Raw genomic sequence first — 6281 nt, forward strand, 5'->3', positions numbered from 1 at the left:
ATATATACCACATCTTCTTGATCCATTCATCTGTTGATGGACATCTAGGTTCTTTCCATAGTTTGGCTATTGTGGACATTGCTGCTATAAACATTCGGTGCACGTGCCCCTTTGGATCACTACGTTTGTATCTTTAGGGTAAATACCCAGTAGTGCAATTGCTGAGTCATAGGGCAGTTCTATTTTCAACATTTTGAGGCTGAGGTCGAAGAGGTTGCTGCCTGTGTTCCCCTCAAGGATTTTGATGGATTCCTTTCGCACATTGAGGTCCTTCATCCATTTTGAGTCTATTTTTGTGTGTGGTGTAAGGAAATGGTCCAATTTCATTTTTCTGCATGTGGCTGTCCAATTTTCCCAGCACCATTTGTTGAAGAGGCTGTCTTTTTTCCATTGGACATTCTTTCCTGCTTTGTTGAAGATTAGTTGACCATAGAGTTGAGGGTTTATTTCTGGACTCTCTATTCTGTTCCATTGATCTATGTGTCTGTTTTTGTGCCAGTACCACCATGCTGTCTTGATGATGACAGCTTTGTAATAGAGCTTGAAGTCTGGAATTGTGATGCCACCAACTTTGGCTTTCTTTTTCAATATTCATTTGGCTATTCGAGGTATTTCTGGTTCCATATAAATTTTAGGATTTTTGTTCCATTTCTTTGAAAAAAATGGATGGTATTTTGATAGGAATTGCATTAAATGTGTAGATTGCTTTAGGTAGCATAGACATTTTCACAATATTTATTCTTCCAATTCAGGAGCATGGAACATTTTTCCATTTCTTTGTGTCTTCCTCAATTTCTTTCATGAGTACTTTATAGTTTTCTGAGTATAGATTCTTAGCCTCTTTGGTTAGGTTTATTCCTAGGTATCTTATGATTTTGGGTGCAATTGTAAATGGGATTGACTCCTTAATTTTCTTTCTTCTGTCTTGTTGTTGGTGTAGAGAAACGCAACTGATTTCTGTGCATTGATTTTATATCCTGACACTTTACTGAATTCCTGTACAAATTCTAGCAGTTTTGGAGTGGACTCTTTTGGGTTTTCCACACATAGTATCATATCATCTGCGAAGTGTGATAGTTTGACTTCTTCTTTGCCGATTTGGATGCCTTTAATTTCCTTTTGTTGTCTGATTGCTGAGGCTAGGACTTCTAGTACTATGTTGAATAGCAGTGGTGATAATGGACATCCCTGCCATGTTCCTGAGTTTAGAGGAAAAGCTTTCAGTTTTTCTCCATTGAGAATGATATTTGCGGTGGGTTTTTCATAGATGGCTTTGATAATATTGAGGTATGTGCCCTCTATCCCTACACTTTGAAGAGTTTTGATCAGGAAGGGAAGCTGTACTTTGTCAAATGCTTTTTCAGCATCTATTGAGAGTATCATATGGTTCTTGTTCTTTCTTTTATTAATGTGTTGTATCACATTGATTGATTTGAGGATGTTGAACCAACCTTGCAGCCCTGGAATAAATCCCACTTGGTCATGGTGAATAATTCTTTTAATGTACTGTTGAATCCTATTGGCTAGTATTTTGGTGAGAATTTTCGCATCTGTGTTCATCAAGGATATTGGTCTCTTTTTTTGATGGGATCCTTGTCTGGTTTTGGGATCAAGGTGATGCTGGCCTCATAAAATGAATCTGGAAGTTTTCTTTTCATTTCTATTTTTTGGAACAGTTTCAGGAGAATAGGAATTAGTTATTCTTTAAATGTTTGGTAGAATTTTCCCGGGAAGCCATCTGGCCCTGGGCTTTTGTTTGTTTGGAGATTTTTGATGACTGTTTCAATCTCCTTACTGGTTATGGGTCTGTTCAGGTTTTCTATTTCTTCCTGGTTCAGTTGTGGTAGTTTATATGTCTTTAGGAATGCATCCATTTCTTCCAGATTGTCAAATTTGTTGGTGTAGAGTTGCTCATAGTATGTTCTTATAATTGTCTGTATTTCTTTGGTGTTAGTTGTGATCTCTCCTCTTTCCTTCATGATTTTATTTATTTGGGTCCTTTCTATTTTCTTTTTGATAAGTCTGACCAGGGGTTTATCAATTTTATTAATTCTTTCAAAGAACCAGCTCCTTGTTTCACATTTGACCTTTTTTAAGACTTGTGTCTACTTTCCTTAAGGAATGTTACATTGTGTTCCACCAGAACCACCAGTATAGATCTGGAAAAACTGTGATTCACCCTTAGTCAATGGAAATCACAGAACTGAGCCATAATGCTGTGCAGTACTTACACACTCTGTCAGACATGATGATAGTTTCTGTTTATAGCTATTTGGTTTCTTAAACCATGGCAATTCTCTGCCATCTCTCTAAATTGAAAAATGTTTGTATTCTTTGTTCCTTTTACTCTGGGGTTAGACTTTCATGAGAAGATAATGATTCCTCAAGACTTCAGTGTCCTTTTTCCCCCTGCCCCCAAACACCGAAATGTTCTGTGTATAGTTGTTAGAATGCTACCAACCAAGCCCTGTACAATTGCATCTGGACCGTAATACATACAATTCCAGTTAATGCTTTGAGAATTGGATGTGGTATTGTCATTTGCCTCACTAGTAAATGGATATGGTTTTTTTTCTAGTTGGCAAGATGTCATCTTCTTAGCTATAAGGAGGCTCCTGTGTGTATCTTTGATCACAGAAATGATATTTTTAAATTAGAGACATGACTTCACATAGAAAACAAAACAGACTTGGTCTCCACTGGAAAGAAATGATTCCTGACTATCAACATAAAAAAAAAAAAAAGGTTTAAAGATACAGAATGCTAAAAAGTGTTAAGTCTGGTATTGTACCAAATCCAGCCACAAAATGAAAGAAAACTGTCATTCTTGAAACGGCCCCATTCTGCCTTAGGTTTTGTTTCTATCAGATGTGATCTTTACAGCTTAAAGGTTTGACAGATTTTTGTACCAGCTTCATCATTCCCTAACATTTTTACTTTACCTGAGAAAAAACTGTGATTATGACTGCTCTCAGGATAGGGTGATGCCTTACTTATGTCCACCTCTCTAGCATGCTCTGCTTTTCCTGACTCTTAGTGGAGTTCAATAAATAAGAGCTAAATGGAATTTTCCCCTTATTTTCTACTTTTCCATAGCTTGAACTTCCTCTTAAAGACACTGTATCTGATGATACTTGACAATTTGTTACAGCATTTTTTTATCACAAATGAAGCTGTGGTCTGTATGCCTGATCTAAGAAGAACAAGAGGACTTTGTTTCTTGAGTAACAGCTGCTTTTTAAGAACCTCTGTTAGCTTTTTTTTTTCTTTTTCTTTATGGTCTTTGAAAATCTCTCAAATTGTAGGAGCATCTGTTCTCACACATTTTTAACTGTCTTCTCAGTTCCTCCATTTATATGTCCTATGGCCCTAACACTCATTAGATCTCAAGCTGAACCCACCATTTTTTTTTTTTTTTTTACCCCTTTTAACCAGTTCCCTCTGGCTGTTTGTGTTAATATCATTACCTTTATTCCAGTCACTTCTTTCACTAACTTGGCCTTGTGCTTGACGTCTATACTTTCCTATACATGGCTTTTGCTTTCCTGCCCAATACTGCCAATTCCACCTCCCCAATATCACTTACATCTATCTCCTTTTTTTAAAAAAAGATTTTATTTATTTATTTGAGAGGGAGAAGCAGAGTCCCCACTGAGCAGGGAGCCCGATGTGAGGCCCGATGTGGGGCCTGATCCTAGGACTCTGGGATCATGACCTGAGCTGAAGGCAGACACTTAACGACTGAGCCATCCAGGAGTACCACATCCATCTCCCTTTCTGCACACCCACTGCCACCAACCTCATTACATCTTGTGTGTTTTTCTATCTTCTTTTTGCTCTACTCTCTTCTCTTTAAATCGAAATGAATCATCTTCAAGCAGATGTATAATTGTGTCATTCAGTCATTCACTCTTTACCTTAAGGCCCCCAACTTCTTTTTTTTTTTTTTTTTTTAAGATTTTATTTATTTATCTGACAGACAGAGATCACAAGTAGGTAGAGAGGCAGACAGAGGGAGAGGAGGAAACATGCTCCCTGTGGAGCAGGGAGCCCAATGCGGGGCTTGATCCCAGGACCCTGGAATCATGACCTAAGCTGAAGGCAGAGACTTTAACCCACTGAGCCACATAGGTGCCCCAAGGCCCCCAACTTCTTATAGAAAAAGCATAAACATTCTATCTATTATTCTAGAACAGAAGGTGATTTTCACCACATGTGTAATTTAAAATGTCATAACTACATTAAAAAGTGAAAAGAAATATATTTTAACTCAATATATTAAAATACTATTTCAACATATCACTACAAGAAGTATTGATATTTTGTATTATTTTCTCTAAGTCTTTGGAATATGTTTGTAGCTACATTTCAAGGGTTTGGTGTCACACGTGGCTAATGGCTACCCTAACAGTGCAGCTCCCCTACCTTTTACAAATCTGTTCTTGACTCTAATTTCCTTTCCCTTGTATACATTCCATCCTCTAGCCGCACTGAGCTCTATGTTCATATCTGTAAACCATTCAAGTTATTTTGCCACAATGTCTTTGTGCTGTTCTGTATCCATGGAATGCTATTATTCTCCTCCCCACGTCCAAATCCTGGAAGTGGTTTAAGGCTTTGTTCAAATGCCACCTGACCCAGGAGGTTTTATCTTCCTTCACATGAAATTAACTATCCCCTCTCTGACTTTCCATAGCTTCTTTTCTGTGATGGCACTTAGCAATCTTAATTTTTCTACACACCCATCATATCTCCTTTCTAGGTCATAAATTTCTTAAGAGCAATCACTGTGATTTCTTCTTCAGGTCACAAAGCTTAGTCCTGTGCTTTGTTCATAAAGGCATTTACTGAATGCTTGATGAATCACAAGTTAAACTTCGCCTGAAGGTGGTTTTATTAACTAGAGTTAGAAATTATTGCTAATAGTCAGAAATGAAAAAGTGTACCTATATACATATGTAATTGTTTTGAATTTATGTGACATTTAATACAGTGCTTCCAAGTTAAAGAAAATTCAGCTTTAACAACAACAGCATACTCATGTGGCTTATATAAAAAATTAGTAAGAACATATTTTTACTTAATAAGTGCCAGGAGAATACTTTCATAGATTTCTTTACAATCACCTTGATTAACCATTCCTATTGAAGGTTGCTTTTGTTTTACTTATCAATTCCTAGCTAAGGACTACAGGGAATCAGAATATTTGCCTCTCTAGACCTCTCCCTGGGACATATAACTAAGCTTATCTTGTCTGTTTTGCATTCTCATTTCCTTCAAGATAATTGAGTCAGGCAATTGACTGTCTCTAAGGAAGTTTGATATTGGTGAGAATTAGATATAGTTTTGTTTGTTTGTTTGTTTCTTTGGTTTGGTTTGTTACCATTTTGTCTCTTCTTAAATTTGCCTTAGACTGATTCCTACCATTGTAAAATAGATTCTTCTAATATAAAAGCCTGAAATCTGTTAATTGATACACCAGAGCATACCAAGGTTATATATTCCAACCTAGCTTCTTTCTCTTTTTTTGAGACATAACTTAATGGAGATCTCTCCTTGGTTACTGAGTGTAACAGATGCTGTCAGTTCTTCATTCATATCCCTGGGATCCCTTTACCTTTTCTGCTCATTCCAGCCTGACTTCCAACATCCAAGACCTTTGTCCAGAATCCAAGACTTTTGTACAGCTGGAGAAGTAAAGGGAGTAGCCCCTAAGCAGTTACTGAAGACCGTGGGTTTAAATTCACTCCAGCTATCTTGTGTCTTGGCTGGAAGGCAGGCATTTTGCACTGTTACCAATTTCCTTTTAATCCTCATCAGTTTCCCACAGTGCTTGCTGCCTTAATAATACATCCTTAACGGTTTGCTTTTCCTTCCCTTTCTGTACCACTGCTCCATCCAATATGGGTGTCCTTGCCCCTCCCAAGTAGATTAGATGCACTCAGTCCTCGACTCAGTGTTTTCCGGAGAACCTAAGACACCAAGCTAATCATAGCTTTGAAGTCTTTAGTGTGGTTTCTATCTTTCCCTCTTTCCTTCTCCTTTCTCTCTCTTACTTTCTTTCCTCCCCATGACATTTTTTCCTTTCCTTACCCAATATTTATGGAGTGTGTATTTTATGTTAATCATCCAAGAAACAGAAATGCAAACCAGTTTCCTAAATGGAAACTAAATGGAACTAAGATAGCTTTAATTTTGATAAAACATCAGTGAAAGTCAACAAGAGAAAAGTATTTATTCCACATACTTAATTCTAAATTACTGCAGTTCATGCATAGGTA

This window comes from Mustela nigripes, chromosome 5 (assembly GCF_022355385.1).
Source record: "Mustela nigripes isolate SB6536 chromosome 5, MUSNIG.SB6536, whole genome shotgun sequence".
Taxonomy (NCBI): Eukaryota; Metazoa; Chordata; class Mammalia; order Carnivora; family Mustelidae; genus Mustela; species Mustela nigripes.